Source organism: Panthera onca, chromosome A1 (assembly GCF_046562875.1).
Source record: "Panthera onca isolate mPanOnc1 chromosome A1, mPanOnc1 haplotype 2, whole genome shotgun sequence".
Classification (NCBI taxonomy): Eukaryota; Metazoa; Chordata; class Mammalia; order Carnivora; family Felidae; genus Panthera; species Panthera onca.
This window is the reverse complement of record NC_138339.1, coordinates 84,337,603-84,365,196: the sequence shown is the minus strand read 5'-3', so window position 1 is coordinate 84,365,196 and position 27,594 is coordinate 84,337,603. Positions and strand designations below refer to the sequence as shown.

The following is a 27,594-nucleotide window of genomic DNA, read 5'->3' as shown; positions in this document are numbered from 1 at the left end:
CGCCTGCCATAGTAGAATTTTCCCCAGAAATCTTGCATTTTTTTCTTTTGAGTCACATCAGATAGTCTCTTCCACTTCCACCCTGGTCTCCTCCACTGGGTGGTCAGTGCACTGCTTGCTTAAAAACAGCTGCGGAGACAAACCACCCTAAATAACCTCCATTTTGATAGAAAAATTACAACTCTCAAGAGACTTGAGGCATTGTAGTCCTGACTTGCTGACCTCGGCCAACTGTTGTGGCTGCTCACAAATGAACCCACCAATGAGGAAATTAGAAAAAATCTGGAATGCGTTTCGTGGCCAGAATAAACTCATTCTAGAGGGAGGGAAAGACACTGTCCATTTTATTTTCCAGGGTAATGTCTATCACATGGAAGTCCTAATGAACACTCAGATATATTTTTTTTCCTCCATTTTTGGCTGCACACTAATTCTGGTGGACACTCCTTCATTCAATGTTCTTTGTGGGCCAGCAGCTGCACTATGGAATTATTCTGGTAACTAAACAAGAATAAGATTTTTTCTTCTTTTGAAGTGATTAAAGTAAGTTCTTTAGATATCAAAGATGGAGCCATGTAGCACTGGATAGAAATATACTCTTATTAGACCTCGTTCTTTCTTCTCATCGATACTGTTTATTGGGACATTTTATTCAATACCTACTATTTGAAAGATACTAGGTAAAGTGCTTCATTTGTTTGTTTAATATTGGAACGTGAAATCCTTTGCTAGCTGAGTAATTCACAGCGATTGCATTATCATCAAGCTTCTTCCAGGAGATTACTGAATTTTTATTTAGGGAAGAGAATTTGTTGGATAAATTCAAATGCATAATATACTTAAAAACGGGGGACTCCATAATCACAAATGACAGGAAAAACACTCGAGTGTTGCCAGGGTTAATAACTCATAGATTTCACAGGAACAAGTTTGTTTTTTAGGTGGCTAAAGTGCAATAATTCCTAATGATTTTTCTTTCAAATCTTTCCTGTAAGCATACATCTGCTGCTTTTGAGATTTAATTGTAGATACGGCCTATGCCGGCCAAAAAGAAAAAGATCTGTGCTCTTTTCAAAACACCTCTCATTTCACATTTAATCAAAGGCCTGACTTCACTTGATCTCAGTCCCATACAGCTATTCTTCACACTCCAACTTAAAGGCACTGGGCTTACAAAGTACAAGCACTAGCGTTTGGGGTGATGGTGAGGAGAAAATTTCCTCACAGTGTCGAGCATTGTGTGAGACTGGGGTGCTCATCTTCCTTACTGAATTGTTTGCCAAGGAAATCCAGCCCATGATAAACAGACAAATGTCTGAGATCACTGTGGCTCAGTCTCTGATGAGGCAGCTGCTTCCATGCTGTGTTTGTTGTTCCAGGATATTGTAAATACTAATATTTTATAAGCTCTGGTACAGTTTAGAAATGAAGCTCATAAACATAATTCACTAATTCCGAGTTTTCCAAAACACACAGCCTGGGACAATCTTGCTCGAGGTCAGCCTGTGGATTGGACTCTGAATTCCCAGTAGTTGCACTGGGCAGAAGACATTTGGGACGTGCGAAATCTCAACTGATCCGTCTTTCAGAAAGACAGAGAGAGTTTGTACTTACATACCCAAATCCAATTCCTAGGGACTTAACAGAACAGAAGAGGGTACCTGCATTTAAAACGTATAAAAAGTGTTATAACATGAAATAAGAGGACCAGCTGGCAGGACAGTTCAGGGGGGGGGGGGGGGGAAGTGTGTTCATTAGTAAAGTCACCATGATTACTTGTTTTCTTCTCTAGCATGAACAAAGGCTATGATATCATATTGCATGCAAAGCATCGATTGAGGATCTTCTGCTAAAACACTAAACAAACTGTCACATTTGTTTCTGAATTCTCATCCTCTTTGGCACGTTTTTGGATCTCATCTATATCAGCAGTCTCTTTTTCTCTTACTTATTTCTGTATTCTCAGAACCAAGGCTCCCCTGCTCTTTCTGAATGCTTTCCTTCCTCTCATCACTAACTCAAGTAGCCTTTAAAGGTGCTGAGTTTTCTGCCCACTAACCACTTACGTTTGCTTTGTAAGGAAGTACCTATCTATGTAGTATGTTTAACAGTGTGCCTGTTTCCTAGAAATGCAACAAGAAATAAAAATGCCAACCCCCTTGTATATATTGGAGATTGGCTTGGTTAATTTTATTAGATAGCTTAGTGGATACACAGGCAAATGCGCCAAGGACTGAGATAAAATCCACATCTTAAAGCATGGCAACCGATAAAAAACATATTGATGGATACATGGCTAAAGCAGATACTATGTGAGAGTAATAGAGTAGATGAAAATATTTTGTAAATTCTTTAGCACTGTACACACATTACCGCGATTGTTTTTCCTTTAAGACATCGCACTGAGAGTGAATTAAATAAGATGCCAATTGCCTATTAAAAACGTTGCCTTAATTAGTAGTTGGGAACCCCCCTCTTTGTATTAAAGGGCAATAATGATGGAAAGACCTGCTACATGTGGGATCTTTCTTTTCTTTATCCTAAGTTGGTGATGCTATTTGGGTAATAACTGATGAAAGGACTAGGGTGCCAACCAATTTGCAGTTAAGTGGCTAATTAAGACCCAAAGCAAAGCTGCCAGGAGGTTGGTTCTCCTACTGTAAAGTGACACATAAAAGCAATTAGAATGGGGCTGGCTTTGCTAGGACATATTTAAATTTGAACCAAACTTTGGGCCGGTTATTATTTTATGTTAATATATTCTTCCGTAAGACAGAATCAGAGAGGAAAGGGAATCATTTAGGACATAAAAATAAATTAGAATATTACTTGGATTCGCAGGACTTCAGAAGTGAAAAAAAGCAAAACTATAAAATCACTTCTATGTTTGCAGTCATAACAGGGGCACTATATGTAATTAGCTTCCCTCCTCTCAGAGGAAATGAGAATAGGTGCATGGAGCACAGTCATCCAAGAAGAGAAAAATCTCTTCATTCTTGGGTCTGTTGTCACCTGTCTGTCATACTGCCTGAGCGTGACACCTAGCCCAGAACGGCAAGGTTTTTAGAATTGTTATATTTCAAATTGGGCCAAGCCAGGGTTAACATTTAAATATAGATGCTCTAATAGCACAAGGCGGAAAACAGATTCTCTCTGGGGTTAGAAAAAAGATTTGAAGTGGATGAGGAAAAGTAGAGAGAACTGGAGAAGATGGAAATTACAACACAAATTATCCACATGTAAGGGAAGGGTGGTTGGGGAGAGGAGACAACCTTTAAAATCACAGCTCCAGTGGCACCTTCGAGTTGTGGGGAAGCACAGTCCATTTATACCTTGCCCTTGTGATTTATGATGTCACCATTAAACCCCCTGATGGCCTTATATCCTTGTAATTTGCGGTTGCCTAGCATTTTTTTCTACATACAACTCAATAACTCATTGTGTAGCTATTTCGCACACACATAAACACACACATTAGTGTGAATATGGGTGTGCTGAATCTGTCGTCGATGGAAACCATGATTTTTGATGTAATAATGAGTTGGTTTAACAAAAGGCAAGAAATCACGGGCTGGATGCGTAGCCAGCATATCACCAGTGTTCCCGTGAGGCATCGGAAGGAGACAGGGCACTGCATGTTACCACAAGCAGATTTCACTCCGACTGTCTCTCTACTCTTGTTAAGAATTAAAGAAGCAAAACTGTTTGGAAGGGGCAGCCAAAAATCATTATTGAAGGAAATCTGTGAGATTGCACAGAGATAAAGAAGGAAATATATTCAATTCACCTCCACATTATAGTAATAGGATTAGAAAATAACAGGATTAGAAATGAGACTTTCGGGGCTAAATTCTACTTCCCCGGGAGATCGCTGGTTGGATCTCTTCACCACCCAGGGAATCTCTGCTTCCTTCCAGAGTGTCTAGTCATGGCCAGTAATCGTGACACCATAAATCTGAGACAGAGAAGGTTCTGGAACCTTTGCTTTAAGACTATAATACAACTAGTCATTAGCATTTCTGTGGGGGTGAGAGGTGGTTTTCAACATCTCTTATGTTAGCTTTTAAACTGACTTCTGTAATTATTCTCCAACGGAAACATGAATGCCAGCAACTTTCTGGGGAGTTATTTTTATTTCTATTTGAATATTTTAGCTACAATGCTGGATATGCACTGCTGGATCTCTGAGAATGCTGTTCTAAAATGCTATATTTATCAAATGACCAAAGAGCACATGCTGCCTGGATTAAATTTATCCCAAGATGAGAGGTTTTATCTCTAATCATCTGCTTGTTGACTAATCTGGATGCATCTTGTGCAGGTTTGATGGTTGAGACGTAACACGCTAAAGTGATCCAGATCTCTTTGTCTTTGCGTTCGCCTTCCTGAAACATGGAAATAATGAAGGTGGCTACCCTGAATTCATCACGCCTTACGGTAACATCCTCGTTGAATAAGGCTGCTGGTTCGACATGAGAAAAAGTGGGGTGCTCTTTTTAAAGCAACATAATACATAAAATCACAAACATTTTTAAAAACTGTAGGATAGCTTTTCCGCAATGCATTTAAAGCCCGCATCAAGTGTAATTCTGAAGAGTATGTGTTTCTATGGAATTCTAGTCCACCTGTTCTGGGGCCCATGTCACATTATAAAATTTTTCTTTTCGCCTGCGTCTGATATGCTAGACTGTGATCTCCTTGAAAAAAGAAATATTTACTTGCCATATTGATATGCCTATCAGCCTCCCACTCAACTCCAGGCACATTGTGAGCATTCACTAAACCCACCATAAGAAAGGTTGACTACTTCCCTGTGTTTAAGACACTTCATGGTGAGCAAACCAGCCTTGTTACCTTCAGTAACCTCTTCCGTGGGACTGCCTTATTATTATTATTTTTGTTTTTTGCATTAGGGTTTATAAAATTCTACATTGGGATTAGATCACGTGTCTTGCAGACCTGCTTTCCACAAAATGAAAAAATCAATACGAAGGATATCCATAACAAGCTCAATAACGCAGCCTTTCTCTTTGGCAGCTTTTAACGCCAGCAAAGAAAAATTAACGAATGAGGAACTTTTAAGATATAGAGTTCTGGAGTGAGCATAGAATCATTTGCGTTTCTACTATCCTATACTAGGGCCTATCAAAAATTGTAAGCAGCTTTTCTGCTGGCTACATTTTCCCCGTGGGTTATTTTCTTTTCTATTAAGTAATTCCTTAATGCCCAGGGAGTTAAAATTCTGTTGAAAAGAGAGTTCTTAGCATCTCCTAAGATTCAAAGCCTTCCCGCACTTTTTTTTTTTTGATCTTGAAGTTTTTAAAGTGCCGCCTGTATAGTTAAATGTGTCTTTCATGATGTATATATTTTACAGTATTTCTAAGGTTAAATATATTTGTGTAGATGTTGTGTAATCAGAATCTTACTCTCAATCACTTTCCATCTCATTTTGTTGCATGATCTAATACTTTCGAGAAGCTATGCAAACTTTTGGCCTATTATAATTCTCATCTCAATATGATATCATAGTAGTAACCAAAGAAAAAGGGAGAATTGAAAATATGTCAAGCCTGTTTATTTTTTTCCCTGAGGCTAAGATAAACATCATCTTTCCAATTTCCAGCCAAAATTTTAGAGGTGCAGGGGAATGTCTATCAAAAAATGAGATATTTCAAACACATTGTGTGAACCATTTAATATTTCTTCACCAATGAAAGCATGCATTAGCTATGGTCAAAGCCATAAAAAATTTTTTTCTTCGTTTTTTTAAGTCTACTTATTTATTTTGAGAGAGGCAGAGTGAGAAAGGGAGGAACAGAGGGAGGGGGCGGAGAGAGAATCCCAAGTAGGCTCTGTGCTGAGAGCACAGAGCTTCATTTGGGGCTCAAACTCACAAACTGTGAGATCATGGCCTGAGCCGAAACCAGACACTTAGCTGACTGAGCCACTCAGGCTCCCCTATTTTCTTTTTTAAATGAAGATATGATCTAATTATAAAGTATTCGTCTCTTGAGATTAGTATATAATGATGGGGAATTGATTCATTTATCAATTTTCCCCTCTCTTGCTTTTGATAAAAATCATAGACTATGGTCTTTGAACCTTGGCTAATTCCAGTCATCCAATGTCTTACTGGCCTTGCTCCGGGTGGGAGTGGCTTTTGAAAATTATATGCTGCTCCTCAATCACAGTGGTGTATTATATAAAAGCAACATGGTTTTAGCAGTTCAGCATTATAAAGAGAGTTGCCGGAATAGATATAGCATACAGAGATGTGAATGTGTGTGTGTGTGTGTGTGTGTGTGTGTGTGTGTGTGTGCATGCGTGCTCATGCATGTGTATATAATCCCAAAATGAAGAGACATCTATTCTGCTAATAGCTGTGTATTTGGTCCCATCTACACTTTGATTGTACATCAGTTATGATGTGTCTCTTTCTAACAGGAAGGATACCGATTTTGATGAATAGCTAAAAGGTAAGATCATTCTTAAAGGTGTGAGTGATTAATAATGGCCATGCATAGATTTTTTTCTAAGAGTGTAAATAAAATATATCATTCACATGAAGGGCAGGAGTTTGGCAGAATGATTCATAGCGCATTTGAAAGCATAAAAAGTCAAATCTAGGGTCTCTTCTAAGTGTGTCAAAGAGGAAACTGGTTTAAACATTTGAAATATTCAAGTAGATGATGAAATATTTGAGTGGATGTATAGAAATTATATGCCTAACGGGGTACTAAAGACAGAACTAATGTTTTTAATTACCACCAATTAGACAAAACCAAACATTTCTCTTTTAGTAGCAAAAAAGAAATAGTATGACAGGACTAAGTGGATAAAAGAAGGTGGCAGGTACATACCATGGCACTTGGACCATTTACTTCAATCCAACCAAGATTTACTACGGAACCTTTAGATTGGAGGTTCCCGTGGGAAGCTGTTGCATTAACATAAAGCTTGGCTCTAACATGGTCAGCATTCATACCGAAGTACATGGGCCCTATTAAATTGCTAACTAATGCAAAAAACTGACAAAACTGTTATATGAAGATAGAAGACTTATTCCATATATCAAAGTACATTAACAAATAATCTATATGGTTGGTCTTTGTTTATTCTCTGCCAATGATCTAGAGCTCATGATATTTTCACAAGTCACAAGAAAGCAAGCTTGTTGGCAATAAAGTACTATATGGCATGCTCTTCTATGACCCAGTACCCCAAGATTGTGCATGTCACAGAAAGAAAAAGTCTCAGGCCCGGGGTCAAGATGAGATTCAACTTTTCTTCCACAAATCCTAGGTGAATGGAGGGTCACTAGTTGTGCCTTTCTCGCTTGAAATGAAGGTGAAAAAATAGATGACTTCAAAATAAACTGCATAAAAAGGAACTTTGAGGACTACCTAGGGTCAAATGCCCATACCCCCTAGAGATAAAAACAAGAATCATCGTTTGTACTCTTAAGAATAAAGACAAGCTGATGAAGTTTTTAATTTTTTAAAAAATTTTTTACTTCATGCCTATAAAAGATTTTAGGAATGTAATTATCCTCATGTGATGCCTCTCCCTGTGAGGACATAGGGCATACATCCTGGGCGTGATAGAAGGCACAGTGACATTCTCTCTCTACAGTTATCATGGCCTTCCCCCTGTGTTCTTTGGCTGCCAATGTTCCCTGAAAGTCAGGACTTGTGTAAACAAGCCAGGCATGAGGCCTATTGATGGACAGAGATCTGACGAACACCTGACACCATCAGGAGCACGACTTTCAAATCAGAAAGGTAAAAACGTAGGAAATACCAAAGGATCATGTCATAGGTGAGACTTCACTACATTAAGGTCTTCACAGTATTTTTGGAAACTAAACTCCCTTTCAGAAAATCTAAGATATAACACGCTTTACTGAGTTGAATGCCACAGAATCTGTTATCCCCACCCTCTAATTCTCTCTCTCTCTCTCTCTCTCTCTCTCTCTCTGAAGACACATGTTGAGCATCATCCTGCCTCTGGGTGTGGGGGTGCAGATATGTGTGTACATTATAGGCATAGATATGAATATCTTGAGCTTCCTGGGGTAGTAGGATTTAAAATCGGTTCAGTTCCCCTATTTAATACATTTCAGGATTTGGGAATTCTTGGATAAATGTTGAACATGTTGCTTATAATACACATCCAAATACAGAATTCAAAGTATAATTCTGTATTTATATATGTGTTATCCAGAATAGAAATATTTGTATCTGGTAAGCACCCTAGTGAGACACTATCATTTGTTTTACTCTAAGTTCTAACTCCAAAGTGTAATGTCTGAGCTTAAATAAAAATTAAAGGATCAAATATCTCAGAGAAAGCAGGACTGGGAAGGTGATGCTTAGGGAGGTCAATAACGGTAGATGTATTTAAAAGTTTATAGTATATTTCTCTAGTTCAAAGTTCCTTTTTAGGATATATCTATATGGAGATTTCATAAAAACACATTTATGCTTTCATTTACCAATATTATTAAGTACACACTGATCTGAAAGACAAATACCATTTCAATATAATGTGAGTCATACATAAATAATTACATTGTGGTCAATGGAAAAATGGAATATACTAATCAGACAATGAAACAACTACTTTGAAACTCTGTCAACAAATTTTGCTTTTTTTCTCTTGACTTTGCTTCCTGAAGGTGAGGGTAAGCAAGTCATTTCTTCCTTTGTTTTTCTCCCTTTGTTGGCTATGCTGCAACAGAGTAAATGAATCTGTATGGTTGTCTTCCTCATCTTGTGTGGCCTGGGTGATTAAAGATTCTGCTAATTCTCTAGATGCTTACCTAAAGGTATCCTTCCCAGGCTTCCCTTTTCCCTGTCCTTTAAAGGAATCTTCAGGGAGCAAGTGGATGCCATTAACCACACAATGAGTCCCGAGATGATTGTGCCTTCTTCCTCTTAAGCTGGTTGTTGTGGCCAAGTGGCAAAATGAGACACATTGAATAAGAACCAGTTGACAACCAGATGCAATGCATATATTTGCAACATGAGGGAGATTCAAATAATTGAAGTGGTAAAACACACAGCCACACCTACTTTGAGTTTCCTCGAAGGGTACAGTCTCTGAGGTCTATCTCTGATTTCATGCCTTCTGTGGTGACACAGAGGTTCTTTCATGTGCTTTTATTTTCCCTTTTTATCTTGCTCTGACCACCACTGCCCCTGTTCTTTTCAGTTCCTCAATTCCTCAATTCTTGCAGTCTAGAAAGACCCCATGTTTGCTTAGGTGAAAGACTTTCTATGCTGAGGTCCCTGACTATGGAGCCATTAATGGTTTCCAGATTTAGAACATGATTATTATTCTTTTGTTTTATTTTCTTTGACTTCTTCATTCTTCCTTCATTGCCAGAGTACCATTTGCAGATTGGCTATAGCCAACTAGCTCCATAACTTAACAAATCAATAACTTGTTCGCCAAATCACCAAAAAAGAGACAATCTGGTAGGACGGTACTATGAAGAATTAGTCTCTTTCCACTAAAATCCACCTGGTTTTAGTCATCAATACAATATATTGTACAAAAGAGGAGACTATTCTTCCTTAGAATTGCAATTAGAGCCTCCATTCAGATTGTAGTCATACTTTAGTTTTAATTGCTTGTTTTAAATGTAATTTGTTGGATTCCTTTGACTCAAAACATACACAATCAGACTAAACAGGTGTTTTAGTGAGAAGAGTGTTTACAGAACAATTCAGGTGAGGTATCTCCAGATTGACTGGATGCAATTTTAATGACACAATCATCCTCAAGTGTGTGCTAACTCTTACTACATTCCAGTGACTTATTTATCAACATCACAGAGCGCAGGAGGATACATTTCCCTCACTTTAAATATTTAATATTGACTATTTGAAATCACTAAAAAAGAAGAAGTAAGAGGAGGAGAAAAAGGAAGAGAAAGAGGGGGAGGCAGAGGAGGAAGGTGAAATATTCCAGTGAAAAATAATGAAATTACAGGAATCATTCCAATGATGCTAAACTTTGCTTCAATTAAATTTAGTCCCTTCTACTTCCAACTCACAAGCCTTCTTTGGCGTCATCAGCCTCTGATATACTTTTCAGTGAGTTCCAAAGAATCCATAAGGTATAAAAATTCCAGAAAAATTATTTGTTGGAGACCAAACGTAAATAGATATATGTTCAGCATCTGAATGTTACAGAAAACTTCTCCAAAATGGCCCATATGTTCTTCTAGAAAAAGCAACAGTCCTGACAGTGAACCATGAAATATTCTGGAGGCAAATGGCAGAGTGCCAGTGTCTTAAGGGACAGCATTTTCCACTTTAAATAACAGACAAAATAAAGCTTTAAAATGTTCTTGGTGATATATGATTCAGTAAACCCTTCAAGGCGATATAAGGAAAACCTTTTCTTCTTAAGACTGATGTTGGAAAGAAACAGACAAAAATTAAGAATTGCTCTGCCAGGCAGCATAAAGAATCAATTGGTGACTTTCTGAAATTCAGGAAATTCAATGAATCGATAGACTGTTAGGAACCAGGCCACACACACTGAAAGTGATTCTTTTTAAATATGAGATACCAGAGATAACAGAAAGCTCTTCTGAAAGCACGGAGCATAAGCATGCATTTAAAAGAAACTAAATTGTGTACTAGCAGGAAATGAAAATAGCTTATTTTTTCTTCTTCAAAATTACTTTGGCTATTCGGGGCCTTTTGTGGTTCCATATGAATTTTAGGATTGCTTGTTCTAGTTTCGAGAAGAATGCTGGTGCAATTTTGATTGGGATTGCATTGAATGTGTAGATAGCTTTGGGTAGTATTGACATTTTGACAATATTTATTCTTCCAATCCATGAGCAGGGAATGTCTTTCCATTTCTTTATATCTTCTTCAATTACCTGCATAAGCTTTCTATAGTTTTCAGCATACAGATCTTTTACATCTTTGGTTAGATTTATTCCTAGGTATTTTATGCTTCTTGGTGCAATTGTGAATGGGATCAGTTTCTTCATTTGTCTTTCTGTTGCTTCATTGTTAGTGTATAAGAATGCAACTGATTTCTGCACGTTGATTTTGTATCCTGCAACTTTGCTGAATTCATGTATCAGTTCTAGCAGACTTTTGGTGGAGTCTATCGGATTTTCCATGTATAATATCATGTCATCTGCAAAAAGCGAAAGCTTGACTTCATCTTTGCCAATTTTGATGCCTTTGATTTCCTTTTGTTGTCTGATTGCTGATGCTAGAACTTCCAGCACTATATTAAACAGCAGCGGTGACAGTGGGCATCCCTGTCGTGTTCCTGATCTCAGGGAAAAAGCTCTCAGTTTTTCCCCGTTGAGGATGATGTTAGCTGTGGGCTTTTCATAAATGGCCTTTATGATCTTTAAGTATGTTCCTTCTATCCCGACTTTCTCAAGGGTTTTTATTAAGAAAGGGTGCTGGATTTTGTCAAAGGCCTTTTCTGCATCGATTGACAGGATCATATGGTTCTTCTCTTTTTTTTTGTTAATGTGATGTATCACGTTGATCGATTTGCGAATGTTGAACCAGCCCTGCATCCCAGGAATGAATCCCACTTGATCATGGTGAATAATTCTTTTTATATGCTGTTGAATTCGATTTGCTAGTATCTTATTAAGAATTTTTGCATCCATATTCATCAGGGATATTGGCCTGTAGTTCTCTTTTTTTACTGGGTCTCTGTCTGGTTTAGGAATCAAAGTAATACTGGCTTCATAGAATGAGTCTGGAAGTTTTCCTTCCCTTTCTATTTCTTGGAATAGCTTGAGAAGGATAGGTATTATCTCTGCTTTAAATGTCTGGTAGAACTCCCCTGGGAAGCCGTCTGGTCCTGGACTCTTATTTGTTGGGAGATTTTTGATAACCGATTCAATTTCTTCGCTGGTTATGGGTCTGTTCAAGCTTTCTATTTCCTCCTGATTGAGTTTTGGAAGAGTGTGGGTGTTTAGGAATTTGTCCATTTCTTCCAGGTTGTCCAATTTGCTGGCATATAATTTTTCATAGTATTCCCTGATAATTGTTTGTATCTCTGAGGGATTGGTTGTAATCATTCCATTTTCATTCATGATTTTATCTATTTGGGTCATCTCCCTTTTCTTTTTGAGAAGCCTGGCTAGAGGTTTGTCAATTTTGTTTATTTTTTCAAAAAACCAACTCTTGGTTTCGTTGATCTGCTCTACAGTTTTTTTAGATTCTATATTGTTTATTTCTGCTCTGATCTTTATTATTTCTCTTCTTCTGCTGGGTTTAGGCTGCCTTTGCTGTTCTGCTTCTATTTCCTTTAGGTGTGCTGTTAGATTTTGTAGTTGGGATTTTTCTTGTTTCTTGAGATAGGCCTGGATTGCAATGTATTTTCCTCTCAGGACTGCCTTCGCTGCATCCCAAAGCGTTTGGATTGTTGTATTTTCATTTTCGTTTGTTTCCATATATGTTTTAATTTCTTCTCTAATTGCCTGGTTGACCCACTCATTCGTTAGTAGGGTGTTCTTTAACCTCCATGCTTTTGGAGGTTTTCCAGACTTTTTCCTGTGGTTGATTTCAAGCTTCATAGCATTGTGGTCTGAAAGTATGCATGGTATAATTTCAATTCTTGTAAACTTATGAAGGGCTGTTTTGTGACCCAGTATATGATCTATCTTGGAGAATGTTCCATGTGCACTCGAGAAGAAAGTATATTCTGTTGCTTTGGGATGCAGAGTTCTAAATATATCTGTCAAGTCCATCTGATCCAATGTATCATTCAGGGCCCTTGTTTCTTTATTGACTGTGTGTCTAGATGATCTATCCATTTCTGTAAGTGGGGTGTTAAAGTCCCCTGCAATGACCACATTCTTATCAATGAGGTTGCTTATGTTTATGAGTAATTGTTTTATATATCTGGGGGCTCGGGTATTTGGCGCATAGACATTTATAATAGTTAGCTCTTCCTGGTGGATAGACCCTGTGATTATTATATAATGCCCTTCTTCATCTCTTGTTACAGCCTTTAATTTAAAGTCTAGTTTGTCTGATATAAGTATGGCTACTCCAGCTTTCTTTTGGCTTCCAGGAGCATGATAAATAGTTCTCCATCCCCTCACTCTCAATCTAAAGGTGTCCTCAGATCTAAAATGAGTCTCTTGTAGACAGCAAATAGATGGGTCTTGTTTTTTTATCCATTCTGATACCCTATGTCTTTTAGTTGGCGCATTTAATCCATTTACATTCAGTGTTATTATAGAAAGATATGGGTTTAGAGTCATTGTGATGTCTGTATGTTTTATGCTTGTAGTGATGTCTCTGGTACTTTGTCTCACAGGATCCCCCTTAGGATCTCTTGTAGGGCTGGTTTCGTGGTGACAAATTCCTTCAGTTTTTGTTTGTTTGGGAAGACCTTTATCTCTCCTTCTATTCTAAATGACAGACTTGCTGGATAAAGGATTCTCGGCTGCATATTTTTTCTGTTTAGCACACTGTAGATATCGTGCCAAGCCTTTCTGGCCTGCCAAGTTTCAAAGGAGAGATCAGTCACGAGTCTTATAGGTCTCCCTTTATATGTGAGGGCACGTTTATCCCTTGCTGCTTTCAGAATTTTCTCTTTATCCTTGTATATTGCCAGTTTCACTATGATATGTCGTGCAGAAGATCGATTCAAGTTACGTCTGAAGGGAGTTCTCTGTGCCTCTTGGATTTCAATGCCTTTTTCCTTCCCCAGTTCAGGGAAGTTCTCAGCTATAATTTGTTCAAGTACCCCTTCAGCACCCTTCCCTCTCTCTTCCTCCTCTGGGATACCAATTATGCGTATATTATTTTTTTTTAGTGTATCACTTAGTTCTCTAATTTTCCCCTCATACTCCTGGATTTTTTTATCTCTCTTTCTTTCAGCTTCCTCTTTCTCCATAACTTTATCTTCTAGTTCACCTATTCTCTCCTCTGCCTCTTCAAGCCGAGCCATCGTGGATTCCATTTTGTTTTGCATTTCGTTTAAAGCGTTTTTCAACTCCTCGTGACTGTTCCTTAGTCCCTCGATCTTTGTGGCAAGAGATTCTCTGCTGTCCTGTATACTGTTTTCAAGCCCAGCGATTAATTTTATGACTATTATTCTAAATTCACTTTCTGTTATATTATTTAAATCCTTTTTGATCAGTTCATTAGCTGTTGTTATTTCCTGGAGATTCTTCTGAGGGGAATTCTTCCGTTTGGTCATTTTGGAGAGTCCCTGGCGTGGTGAGGACCTGCAGTGCACTTCCCCTGTGCTGTGGTGTATAACTGGAGTTAGTGGGCGGGGCCGCAGTCTGACCCGATGTCTGCCCCCAGCCCACTGCTGGGGCCAGAGTCAGACTGGTGTGTGCCTTCTCTTCCCCTCTCCTAGGGGCGGGATTCACTGTGGGGTGGCGTGTCCCGTCTGGGCTACTTGCACACTGCCAGGCTTGTGTTGCTGGGGATCTGGCGTATTAGCTGGGGTGGGTAGGCAAGGTGCACGGGGGCTGGAGGGGCAGGCTTAGCTCGCTTCTCCTTAGGTGATCCACTTCAGGAGGGGCCCTGTGGCAGCGGGAGGGAGTCAGATCCGCTGCCGGAGGTTTGGCTCCGCAGAAGCACAGAGTTGGGTGTTTGCGCGGAGCGAGCAAGTTCCCTGGCAGGAACTGGTTCCCTTTGGGATTTTGGCTGGGGGATGGGCGGGGGAGATGGCGCTGGCGCCTTTGTTCCCCGCCAAGCTGAGCTCTGCCGTCCGGGGGCTCAGCCGCTCTCCCTCCCTTTGTCCTCCAGCCTTCCCGCTTTCCGCGCAGAGCTGTTAACTTATGACCTCCCAGACGCTAAGTCGCGTTTGCTGTCGGAACACAGTCTGTCCGGCCCCTCCGCTTTTGCCAGCCAGACTCGGGGGCTCCGCTTGGCCGGCGAGCCGCCCCTCCGCCCCGGCTCCCTCCCGCCGGTCCGTGGAGCGCGCACCGCCTCTCCGCCCTTCCTACCCTCTTCTGTGGGCCTCTCGTCTGCGCTTGGCTCCGGAGACTCCGTTCTGCTAATCCTCTGGCGGTTTTCTGGGTTCTTTAGGCAGGTGTAGGTGGAATCTAAGTGATCGGCAGGACGCGCTGTGAGCCCAGCGTCCTCCTACGCCGCCATCTTCCGGCACTCTCCCGAAAATAGCTTATTTTTTAATAGGCACCCGCAAATGGGGACATTTGGCAAGGGTAAACCAATGCTTAATTGTAAGATAAGCAATTTACAGGTAAATATCAAACTGTATTTTTTCATTTCTCATTTGATTTTTGTCATTTCTAGTTCACTTACCCTGTCTCTAAAAATGGCAAAATCTCTATCATAAAATAATTTGGATTTAATTGACATTCCCCAAGGCAAGCAAGCTGGAAGTAGAATTCTTTTGAAAGCAAACACTTTTTGATGACTGTAAGAATCAAGTATAATTGGAGAATTTTTCTTGTTCATATTACAATAGTCTACCCATCTTTATGTAGCTTATGACACAAAAATTAAAATGTATAAAGTGGTCCTTTAAAAATTATAAATAATCAGTGGGACAGTTGGGTGCCTATAAAATTCTTTACATTATGATGGAAGATACATTAGACTGAAACATTTATTTTATCCACGGTTTTATTTTAAATTATTTAAATTACCATTAAGACATGTGAAATGTACTCAACTGAAATCATCACAAATAATTTATAGTTTTATTTTTCAAATAAGAAAAGTTACAAATAGGAAGTAAAGGAAAGCAAGGAAGCTTTATAAGATTTATAAAGGAAGCTTTATAAGATTTCCTGAGCAAATTGAAAAAATAATTATCATAAGAAATTAATCTTAAATTTAGAGTTATTACTAGGAAGTTTTTGGTTTCTTCCCACTATTATGGTGTTCATTTGTTGACTATTAAGCCATGATCATAAAACATGGAGAAAACATACAGTTTTAAATGTGTAGGTCAGTAATATCCTAGATTATGATTGCTCCTCGTGGCAGAGTTTTAATTGTGTCTAAATAATTTGGGGGAAAAGACTCTTTTAAATACTTAGGACAATAAAATTTAAAATCTGGGCAAAGCAGGAAGATGATGCAGTGGGAATATCCTGAGCTCACCTTGCCCCCTGGACACAGAGAAACAATTACATGTATATAACTAACTCTGAAAACAACCTGAAGACTGGCAGAACAGATCCTTCACAGCCAATAATAGAGAGAAGACCACACTGAAAAGGAAAGGATGTGCAGAAACACCATTGGGAACCAAACCCCAGCATGATTAACTACAAATGGGAGGGACATCACAAGCATGAAGAAGTGAGAGGATCAGACCTGACAGGGCAACACTGGCACTAGGGACCCACCTTGGGAAAACAAGTTCCCATAACATTTGGCATTGAAAATCATTTAGGGGCGCCTGGGTGTCTCAGTCAATTAAACCTCTAACTTCGGCTTAGGTCATGATCTCACAGTTCATGGATTTGAGCCCCGCATCGAACTCGGTGCTGATGAGAGCCTGGAGCCTGCTTCAGATTCTGTGTTTCCTTCTCTCTCTCTCTCTACCCCTCCCCACTTGTACTCTCTCTCTCAAAAATAAATACTTTTTTTTAAAAAAAGAAGAAAATCATTTAAGAAGCAGGAAGCTAAACTCAGAGAGTCAGAGGGTGATAGGATACCAAATCCCTGCCCTTAAAGAGCCAGAATACTAAATAATGGCCTGAGACATAGCACAGAAGCAACAGTGTGGAAAGCACCTGGGGTATACCCGAAGATTTATTAACTAATCTTAGAAAATGTGCCAAAGGGGCAAGGATATACAGGAGATTCCTCCAGGAATGAAAGTGCTGGTGGGGCACCATTTCTCTTGTCTTCCCCCAGCCTAGATAGCCAGACACTTGTGGAAGCCAAGAGTTAAAAATGAAAGAAGAGAAAGAGTTAAATGAAGCAAACATAAATAATATGCTTGATAAAAAAATTCAAAGTAATGGTCATAAAGATATTCACTTGATTTTAGAAAAGAATGGATGAACTCAGTAAGAACTTCAAAAAGAAACAGAAATATAAAAAAGAACAAGTCAGGGGTGCCTGGGTGGCTTAGTCAGTTTAGCATCTGACTTTTGATCTCAGTTCAGGTCATGATCTCAGTGTTGTGAGTTCAGGCCCCACTTTGGGCTCTGCACTGGGCATGGAGCCTACTTAAAAAAAAAATCAGAGCTTAAGAAGTCATCTGAAATGAAAAATATACCAAAGGGAATAAACAACATATTTGAGGGGGCAGAATAGATCAGTGAGCTAGAAGACAGAAAAATAAAAAGCAAAAGCTGAGCAGCGCAAAGAAAAAAGAATTAAAAAAAAAACAAAAACAGGAATAGGTTAAGGGAACTCTGTGACATTATCAACCATAATAACATTCACATTTTAGGGATCCTGGACATAGAAAAGAGAGATAAGGGACAGAAAGTGTATTTGAAGAAATAGTAGCTGAAAACTTCCCTAATCTTTGGAAAGGAACACACATCCAGGTCCAGGAAGTACAAAGAGCCTCTAACAAGAATCCAAGGAGGTCCATATCAATAAATATAATAACTAAAATGGTAAAATGCAATGATAAAAAGAGAATTTTAATTTTTTAAATCTTTATTTTTGAGAGAGAGAGAGACAGATTGCGAGCAGGGGAGGAACAGAGGGAGAGGGAAACACAGAATCCAAAGTAAGTTCCAGGCTCTAGGCTGTCAGCACAGAGCCCGACACAGGGCTTGAACTCACAAACCACGAGATCATGACCTGAGCCGAAGTCAGATACTTAACCAACTGAGCCACCCAGAGGCCCCAATAAAAAGAGAATTTTAAAAGCAGCAAGGGAAAATAAAATAGTTACATACAAGGGAAACCCCTGAGGCTATCAGCGGATTTTTCAGCAGAAACTTCGCAGGCCAGAAGGGAGTGGCATGACATGTTCAAAGCATTAAATAGAAAAAACTTACAACAAAGAATACTTTACCTGACAAGGTTATTATTCAGAATTGAAGCAAATATAAAATTTCCCTGACAGACAAAAGTTAAAAGAATTCATCATCATGAAACCAAACTTACAAAGACACACACACACACACACACACACACACACACAAAGAAAGAAAAGAAAAGAAAAGAAAAGAAAAGAAAAGAAAAGAAAACTACAGGCCAATAATCCTTGATAAAGATAGATGCAAAAATCAGCAAAAATCATCAACAAAATACTAGTAAACCACATTCAACAATACATTAAAAACATTAAAAGGATCATTTACTACAATCAACGGGGATTGATTGCAAGGATGCAAGGGTAGTTGCCTCTGGCAAATCAATCGATCTGATGCATCACATTAACAAGAGAAAGAATAAAAATCATATGATCATCTCAACATATGCACAAAAAGTATTTGACAAAACATAACATCCATTCATGATAAAAACTCTCAACAAAGTAAGTGGGAACATACCTCAACATAATAAGGGCTATATATGAAATACCACAGTTAATATCATACACAATGGTGAAAGACTAAAAGCTTTTCCTCTAAGGTCAGGAAAAATGATAAGGATTTTTTTTTCACTACAGTATTAAAAGTCCTAGCTGCAGTAATCATTAAGAAAAAGAAACAAAGTCACCAAAATTGGTAAGGAAGTAGGAAAACTGTCACTATTTGCAGATGACCTGACACTATATATAGAAAACCCAAAAGACTCCACCAAAAACTACTAGAACTAATAAATAAATTCAGTTAAGTTGCAGAATACAAAATTAATATTCAGAAATTTGTTGTATTTCGTGTACTTACCAAAATAGCAGAAAGAAAAATTAAGAAAATCCCATTGACAGTTGTACCAAAAAGAATAAAATACCTAGGAATAAATTTAACCAAGGAGGTGAAAAACCTATACTCTAAAAGTTATAAGACACTGATGAAAGAAATGAAGATGACACAGCAAACCCTGGAAAGATATACTTAGGTCATGTCATTGGAAGAAATAATATTATTAAAATGCCCATACTCCCCAAATCTGTAGATTTTAATATTATTAAAATGCCCATACTCCCCAAATCTGTAGCCCCTTGTTCCTGAGAAGAGCAAGGCCAATCACTTCCTGATCCTCTTCCGTGACTCGAACTGCCAGTTCCGGGCCCTCTACACGCTGTCCGGGGAGACAGAGGAGCTGACGAGGCTGGCCGGCTATGGCCCCCGCACAGTCACGCCCGCCATGGTCGAGGGCATCTACAAGTACAACTCGGACCGCAAGCGCTTTACCCAGATCTCTGCCAAGACCATGTCCATGAGTGTAGACGCCTTCACCATCCAGGGCCACCTCTGGCAGAGCAAGAAGCCCACCACCTCCAAGAAGGGCAGCAGCACCCCCAAGCAGCCTCGTCCCGGTGGTTCCCAGGGCAGAGGACAGCCTGAAGGACAATCAGTTGGCATTCCTGGGTCTCGTCTGTCCCCAACCTTGTCTGGGTAGGGCTGGAGTCCCTACCCCCTCCAGATTCAATGCAATCTACACATTCAATGCAATCCCTATCAAAATACCAATAGCATTTTTCACAGAATTGGAACACATAATACTAAAATTTGTATGGAACCACCAGACCCCAAATAGTCAAAGCAATCTTGAGAAAAAATAGCAAAGCTGGAAGCATCACAATCCCAAATTTCAAAATATACTAGAAAGCTATAGCAAACAAACACAACACAACAACGGTATGGTACTGGCACCAAAATAGACACATGTAGATGAATGAAACAAGATGGAGAGCCAAGAAATCAACCCATGCCTACATGGTCAATTAATCCATGAAAAAGAGGCAAAAATATACAATAAGGAAAAGACAGTCTTTCCAATAAATGGTGCTGGGAAAATTGGACAGCTATAGGCAAAAGAATGAAACTGGACCACTTTCTTACACCATACACATACACAAACGCAAAATGGATTAAAGACCTCAATATGAGACCTGAAACTGTAAAACTCCTAAAAGAGAAAATAGTAATCCCTTGGACATTAGCCTTAGCAACATATTTATAGATATGTCTCTTCAGGCAAGGGAAATAAAAATAAAAATGAACTACTGAGACTGTAACAAAATAAAAGCTTATACACAACAAGGGGATCCATCAACAAAACAAAAAGGCAACCTAGTGAGTGGAAGAGGATATTTGTGAATGATATATCTGATAAGGGATTAATATCCAAAATATATAAAGAACTTACACAACTCAACACCAAAAAATAAACAATCTGATTGAAAAATGGGCAGAAGACATGAATAGACATTTTTCCAAAGAAAACATACAGATAGCCAACAGAAACATGAAAAGATGCTCAGCATCACTCATCATCAGGCAAATGTAAATCAAAACCACAGTAAGATACCACCTCACACCAGTCAGAATGGCTAATATCAAACAGGCAAGAAATAATGAGTGTTGATGAGGAGATGGAGAAAAGGAAACTCTTGCTCACTGTTGGTGAGAATGTAAATTGGAGTAATCACAGTGGAAAACACTATGGAAGTTCCTCAAGAAACTAAAAACAGAAATACCGTGTGATCCAGTAATTCCATTCCTGGTTATTTACCCGAAGAATCTAAAAACAGTAATTCGAAAAGATATATGCACTCCTATATTTATTGCAGCATTATTTATAATAGCCAAGATAAGAAAGTAACCTAAATGTCCATCGATAGATGAATGAATAAAGAAGATACATATATATATATATATATATATGTACATGTGTGTACATATATGTATGTATATATACATATACACACCATGAAATATTACTCAGCCACAAAAAGAATGAAATCTTGCCATTTGCAACAACATCATGGACCTAGAGGGTATTGTGCTAAGTGAAATAAGTAAGACAGAGAAAGACCAATATCATATGATTTCACTTATATGTGAAATCTTAAAAAACAATCAAAAAACATACTCTTGAATACAGAGAAGAAACTGGTGGTTGCCAGAGAGGAGGTGGAGAGGGGTGGACAGAATAGATGAAAGGGGATTAAGAGGTACAAACTTCCAGTTATAAAACAAATAAGTCAGGGAGACAAAAAGTACAACATAGAGAATATAGTCAAAAACATTCTAACATACTGTTTGATAGCAGACTGTGACTACTCTTACAATGGTGAGCACTAAGTAATGTATTCACTGTCAAATCAGTCTGTTGTGCACCTAAAACTAATATAACATTGTATGTCAATTATATTTCCATAATAAAAAATTAAAACCTAATGTTTGTAAGAAATAAAGCATTAATTAAAGCAATAGATGTGATAGTCAAAGAAAAGTTGCACTTTCTACAGTAAATTCTGTCACAGGGACACGATCAATGTGTATACTCCACAAGTGTGAACAATTTAAAAATATATCTAAATATATAGCAGGGAGCACCCAGTGAGTTACCAAGGACTATTCTGAATTTCTGAAATATGTCTTCTACCTTGTGGTTATATGGATATGTTTGCAGGTTACCCTATGTTGGCAACAGTAGCTCCTCCCCTAAGGACAACTTTGATTAGCCAAAGAACAATGGTATAGGTATTCAAGGTTTGAATGACTCCCTTGAAGTTTAAGTCTCTTTCTAAATTTTTTAAAACTCTATTCATATGCTCTCTTATATTAAACATATAATATAAACAATATCATTATTCCTTGATGTTTCGTGGCCCAACAGTCCAGAGCACCGTTAACAACATTTATCACTGACTATGCTACAGATGTAGTTGTGCAATATATACTACTGAATTAAAATCATGCTGAGAATTTGAGGTATATGGCATCTATTTTCCTATCTCTTTTTTTACTCATAAACTGGGGAAAATTATACCAAATATGCTTACTGGAATGCTCTAGTTCACCCAAATTTTTCTTTGCAGGATGTGGATTTTATGGGATCCTAAATATGAAATAAACAATGGAGACTGAACCAGAACAGGCCTCACTAACTTCCCCATAAATTTGGGTTGTTCAACAGGGCTGACTTTGTATTCATTGTAGATGGTATGGTAAAACACTGACTTTTGCGTGTTTGTTGTTTTTTAAAAGAAGACTATTAGTATGGGTGTTCATCTGGCAGAAAATGCCATTCTAAGCCAAGAGTCAGTTGGTATAAGAAACAAAAGTGCAGTGTTAGGAAAACAGTGACTCTCTTCTGAGGAAACTAAGAACGACGAAGTTGAGAACTTCTTCAAAACTATTCTTGGGGCACCTGGGCGCAGTTAGACATCTGACTCTTGATTTAGGCTCAGGTTCTGATCTCACAGTTTGTGAGTTTGAGCTCTGCATAGGGCTCTGCACTGTCAGTGCTGTCCTGCTTCAGACTCTCTCTCTCTCCTTCTCTCTGCCCCTACCTCACTTGCTCTCTCCCTCCCTCTCTCTCTCTCTCTCAAAATAAATCAAAAACTTAAGAAAAAAACACTATTTTTGACAAAGTCTATGTTTTCCTTTGATATGTGTATCCAAGTCCATTCCTAGTTGTGAGGTGCTCTGGACAAATACTTTTGTAGGGTCTCTGTCTATATAAACAATTAGATTTAAAAAGTGTTACCAAATGTATGGGTCTGTATGAGGTAGAAATAAAGACTTAGAATAATGGGTAAAGAAGAAGTAGTTACACATTTGTTGTCCAATCAATAGATATGAAGATTCATCTTAGTTTCCAGGTATCATTTCTTCCTATGCACGTTAAGGAACGATCTCTTCATGTTATTTATCGTCTAATAGGTCATTTTTTAAATAATTTCATGCCTCACACTACATGAAAAAAGTAGTAATGCCATTATTATACATAAAGCCATAGCTCTTCAGAATGTACTTGTATCGAAACAAGATAGATCTTTCTGCTACTGAAGTTCCCTCGCTGCATTTATTTGGTTATATCATCACTCATGACACTGCATCACCTAATGGCTTCACTGTGCCATCAAAGGTTTTAGCTGCACTTCATTAACGATGACCACACATAAATGCAAGTCTTATCCCTCGTATGCAGCAAAGCATGAGTTATCATTCGTCTATCATTTTAATCTTACCAGACAGAATTTTATACTTTAAACATAGGATAACACATCTTCTAAATGTGTCTTCCTTCAAAATCTCTAACCAAAATCATTGCATTTGTAGAATGTAATACCTTCCATTGTTGCCCTCCACATGCTGCCACCAGTGGGGAGAATTGGTAAGAGCCCCATGAGCTGAGCAAGAAGAATGGTCCTATTCATCTAAGAAGTGTCCCCCCCGTTTCCAACAAGGCTTACGGCTAACCCAGGAAATATGTCACCGCATCAATCACAGGCAAGAGTGAACTTTGATCAGAAGGGCTATTTGGCAGTGAGAAACAATGTTCTGGAAAACTCTCCAAGGAGACAGGCACAGCCAGTCCCAGAGATGTGTCTGACACCCAGTACAAAGCCTGAGGCAAAAGGAGTAGGGTAACTTTCCTGGACTACAACAAAGTAAAGGGTGCTTGCTGCCACCCAGACACCATCTGGTGCTGCAGATCAGAGGAGACACCTGTTCTAAACGTGGACAGGTGAGAACTGACTCTGTGGCCCACATATACAGCTCAGATCTAAGGGTCACAGATGGACTATCAGGAGCCTAGAGCCCTGAACTCATCCTATGTCCAAAGTGAGTAAGATTCACCCAAAACCTATAGGTCAGCACTGTTCTGTTGTTCAATCTCATGTGATCCCATGAAAGAAATATTGTGATCTGAACTCAGGGTACCTGGCCTGAATGACACTCCTGGATCCTGTAGGTCCTAGCCTCTATTCTACCTTTTTTTTTAATGTTTATTTATTTTTAAGAGGGAGAGAGACAGATTTTGAGCAGGGGAGGGACAGAGAGGGGGGCGGATAGAGGATCCAAAGTGGCTCTGCACTGACAACGAACCCAATGGGGAACTCAAATTCATGAACCATGAGATCATGACCTGAGCCAAAGTTGGCCGCTTGACCAACTGAGCCACCCAGGCGCCCCTCTAGAGATGATCTTTAAAATTTGGTAGAAGGCATTTTAAAGTGCAGAGCAACCAAAGACACAGGTTAGAAAAGCAGGGGCTCATACTTGCTGGTACTATATTTTCCTCCAGTTTTTAAAAAAACCCTTAGATACAAGCTGGGTCTTCCGATAGCATATCCCTTTTCATCTTACTAATCATTGTATTTTCAAACATATTGCCAGAGAGTAGGCTACCCGATAACATTAGAATAGCCTTCCTGGAAACAGTCATGTCTTATATTTCTGCTCTGCTCTGTAAAACCTGGCCCAGGGCTAGTCACATAAAAGTCCACAAATACTTCTTGGTACATAACAGCTATTTACCAAATACAACAAATACAGTTAACAGGAAAACTGTAGAACTGCTAAACAAGAAGTCAAGAGTCACTGATACTATAAAGGTAATTGTTACTGGAAAATAAATTCATAGTCAGAGCAGTCATTCTTCATCATAGAGATTTCAGCCTAAAGAAAATAGTGCCATACACCAATTCTCTGACTGAAATGAAAGGGCTGGGCTGATACTACATTTCCTAAAATTATTCACCAAATGAAGTCCTCTATTATTTCTCTTCCCTTTCTCTATTTTCATTATTGAGAGCATGCACATCTTCTTCTTCCTTTTTTACTACAACAGGTACAATACTTCCTTTTATGTTCAATTTAATACTGACCTTTCTCTATGACTAACCCTACTCCACAGTGACCTTTTAGAATTGAAGTATCACCTTTTATGTATGGTCTATACCACATTGATTCACACCGATATGTCTAGGAATATGCAAGAGCATTGTGGGTATATATGTATATTGCATATTATTTAGATACATGCATATATATATATATATATATATATATGCATGTGCCATCCCCACAAGAAAATTATATGATTTATGCTAATGAGCACATTGCTTATAAAGCATGAAGCACTTTCCCAGAAAGAGTAGGAGCTGAGAAAAGTCTCCTACATTTGATTAAACTTTGATTTCACCGTTCTATATCTGGCTTTTGAAATCTTTTGAGAACTTTGCTGCTTATTAAAATGCACATGAGATTTAAGAGTGATAGGAATCAATAATTATCAATATCACATTTAAGCAAATCTGTGGTAATAAATGGAGTGAGAAATTGAACTAGTGTAGATTTTCCAGGTGATATATTTTCCTGGGATCCAGGTCCCAGGTGATATATTTTCTTCCCAATAATTCTTCCCCAGCACAAACCAAAATTATCACCAGTCATCACCCACTACCTATCACTACTGTAACCAGCACAACCAAAGATGCTCGATTATTAAGTCTTTGGGCACTGAGGCCACATATTAATCATATCTCCATCCTTGAGCAAAGAGCACATAGTAGTGCTCAAGAAATATCAGTTGAGGAATAAATGAAAATCTATATTGTTTTGCCCTCTTAAACTGATCTGGCTGTATCTGAGTCAGCACATCAGAGCTAGCATTGTAATTTCCATTTTTCCAGAAATTTTATCAGAAGTTGTGGGGTCATAATAATTACCTTGCCAAAGCTGTGAACATTACACAGGAAATCTCTTCCATGGTTCTGAGGCTACACAGCTCACTTTACTCATTCTTCTCAAGGGAAATTTAGCAAGAGGATATAGGTGGCTTTTCTTTTCAATCACTGCTGTGGAAAAGATAAAACAATGCAATCATGAGTCACCTTCGTTTATGAAAATATTACATCAAGCCCAACTGGAACAAATGACCTTATTACTTAGAAAAAGAAGAGATGACTGTGACACACTAGAAAATGTGTGGGTCAAAACTAAAAAAAAAAAAGGAACATGCAAAATTTATAGTTTGTGGTAAAATATTAAGTCATTACAAAAATACTCAGCATAACCAACAGTAAGTGGTTAGAAAATGGCTATAAGGTAGTTCAGAGAGTAAGACACTGTCATATGCTTCTTAAAATTTAGAACATCTTCTGAAATGTGGTAGCGTATATCTTACTTTGTGTTTAAGCTATATAAACATGTGGAATATAGAATGCTACAGCTTGTGAGGCACGTTCTGATTATACAAAAATAAAGAGCCACTGAAATGAAAGGATACTTTTCATCCCTATTTCCAGTTCAAAACAAGAAGGTAACCTTCCATACCATCAGGTGGATTCTGGAAGATAATTATTTTGCATGCTCAGTTCAGGTTCTTAATTCCAACGCAGCAGGTTACTACAGGTTTTAGAGGAGAAAAGAGCCAAGATACATAAACTTTATTGTTATTGTTGCCCATTTGACAAGATACTGTCCCAAATGAATGGACATTGGCCATTCAGATGGAAAACAAAAGCCTGTTTATCAGCTGGTTAATTGCTCTCAGATATGAAATAAGATTCCCAGCAGTAAAGCTCCCTCACACTTCCATTCCTCAACTGAATTATAAGCTATCTGCGAACAGAACTGTTTCCAGCAACCAAGTGTTTATCAGGATGAAGCACATCTGCCACAGATGACTGCTGACCTTTCAACTTTGGTCAGCACTTTGGCAGCCGGCATAGTCATAGAAAAGGGGGATGGATGCAAGTTTCCTGGCATTCTCATTTTCATCTTCCCTTGTGTGGCTGAACTCTGAAATGAGGAGGTAACTAAGTAAAGCCAGCACACTGCAAATATCCCTTTCGCAAGATGAGTCTGGTGAATGCACTTACTTCCCATCACATTTTCTAGATTGGGGAGGACAGGGGGTTTTTGCAGTTAACTCATCTTATTAGTTTCTTTTATAACTTACTGTATCAGCTTATCACTGGGAAAGATTATTCATTGTATAATTGTTCAAAAGAATGGTTACTAATACTAATACAATACTTGACAGCTAGATCATCCAAAAATCACCACAGAGGCTCACCATACCAATGGAAAGAGATTTAAATACAGAGCTTTGTGGGGCGCCTGGGTGGCTCAGTTGGTTGAGCGTCGACTTCGGCTCAGGTCATGATCTCACAGTTCGTGGGTTTGAGCCCCGCATTGGGCTCTGCACTGACAGGTCAGAGCCCGGAGCCCGGAGCCTGCTTCCGATTCTGTGTCTCCCTCTATCTCTCTGCCCCTCCCCCACTCACACTCTGTCTCTCTCTCTCCTTCAAAAATAAATAAACATTAAAAAAAATAATGATAAATAAATAAATAAATATAGGGCTTTGTCTTTCCTCAGTGGAATTTTTGGACAAGCTGGATAATCAGTAAAGGGTAATTTTAAAAAGGTAAATGTAGGAACTCTTATACTAGCGGAGAAGCCTTAACTCTGATAATAAACCACTATTAAAAATAATACCAACAACAACTAATAAATACCTTTAATAGATCCTGCACTGATAGCATTCTTATATCAATTTTCTGTTAACCTGTGGGTTTTCCCGCTTTTGTATAACCTCAGTGCACATGGAACACAGGTCTTACAAGGTAGCCTTCTGGATGGGCCTGCTTACCTGGCTCTGACTTGTTTCATCTACGGAATAATGACTGCATTCATGCGTACATGTAACCCAGGCATACAATTTTAATAAATATTAAATTATCTCTTCTTCCATCTGTCTCTTCCTTCC

The 27,594-nt window shown here is 38.6% G+C and overlaps 1 long non-coding RNA gene across 2 annotated transcripts in view; it reads right to left on the bottom strand.

The window, feature by feature from the left end:
• Positions 1-25,674, bottom strand: part of LOC144615641 (uncharacterized) — a 35,990-nt gene extending 10,316 nt beyond the window's left edge. For both annotated transcript variants that reach the window (XR_013554009.2, XR_013554010.2), the window contains exon 1: positions 25,549-25,674. This is a non-coding gene — a long non-coding RNA (uncharacterized LOC144615641). The remainder of the gene's footprint in view (positions 1-25,548) is intronic.
• Positions 25,675-27,594: the final 1,920 nt, after the last annotated feature.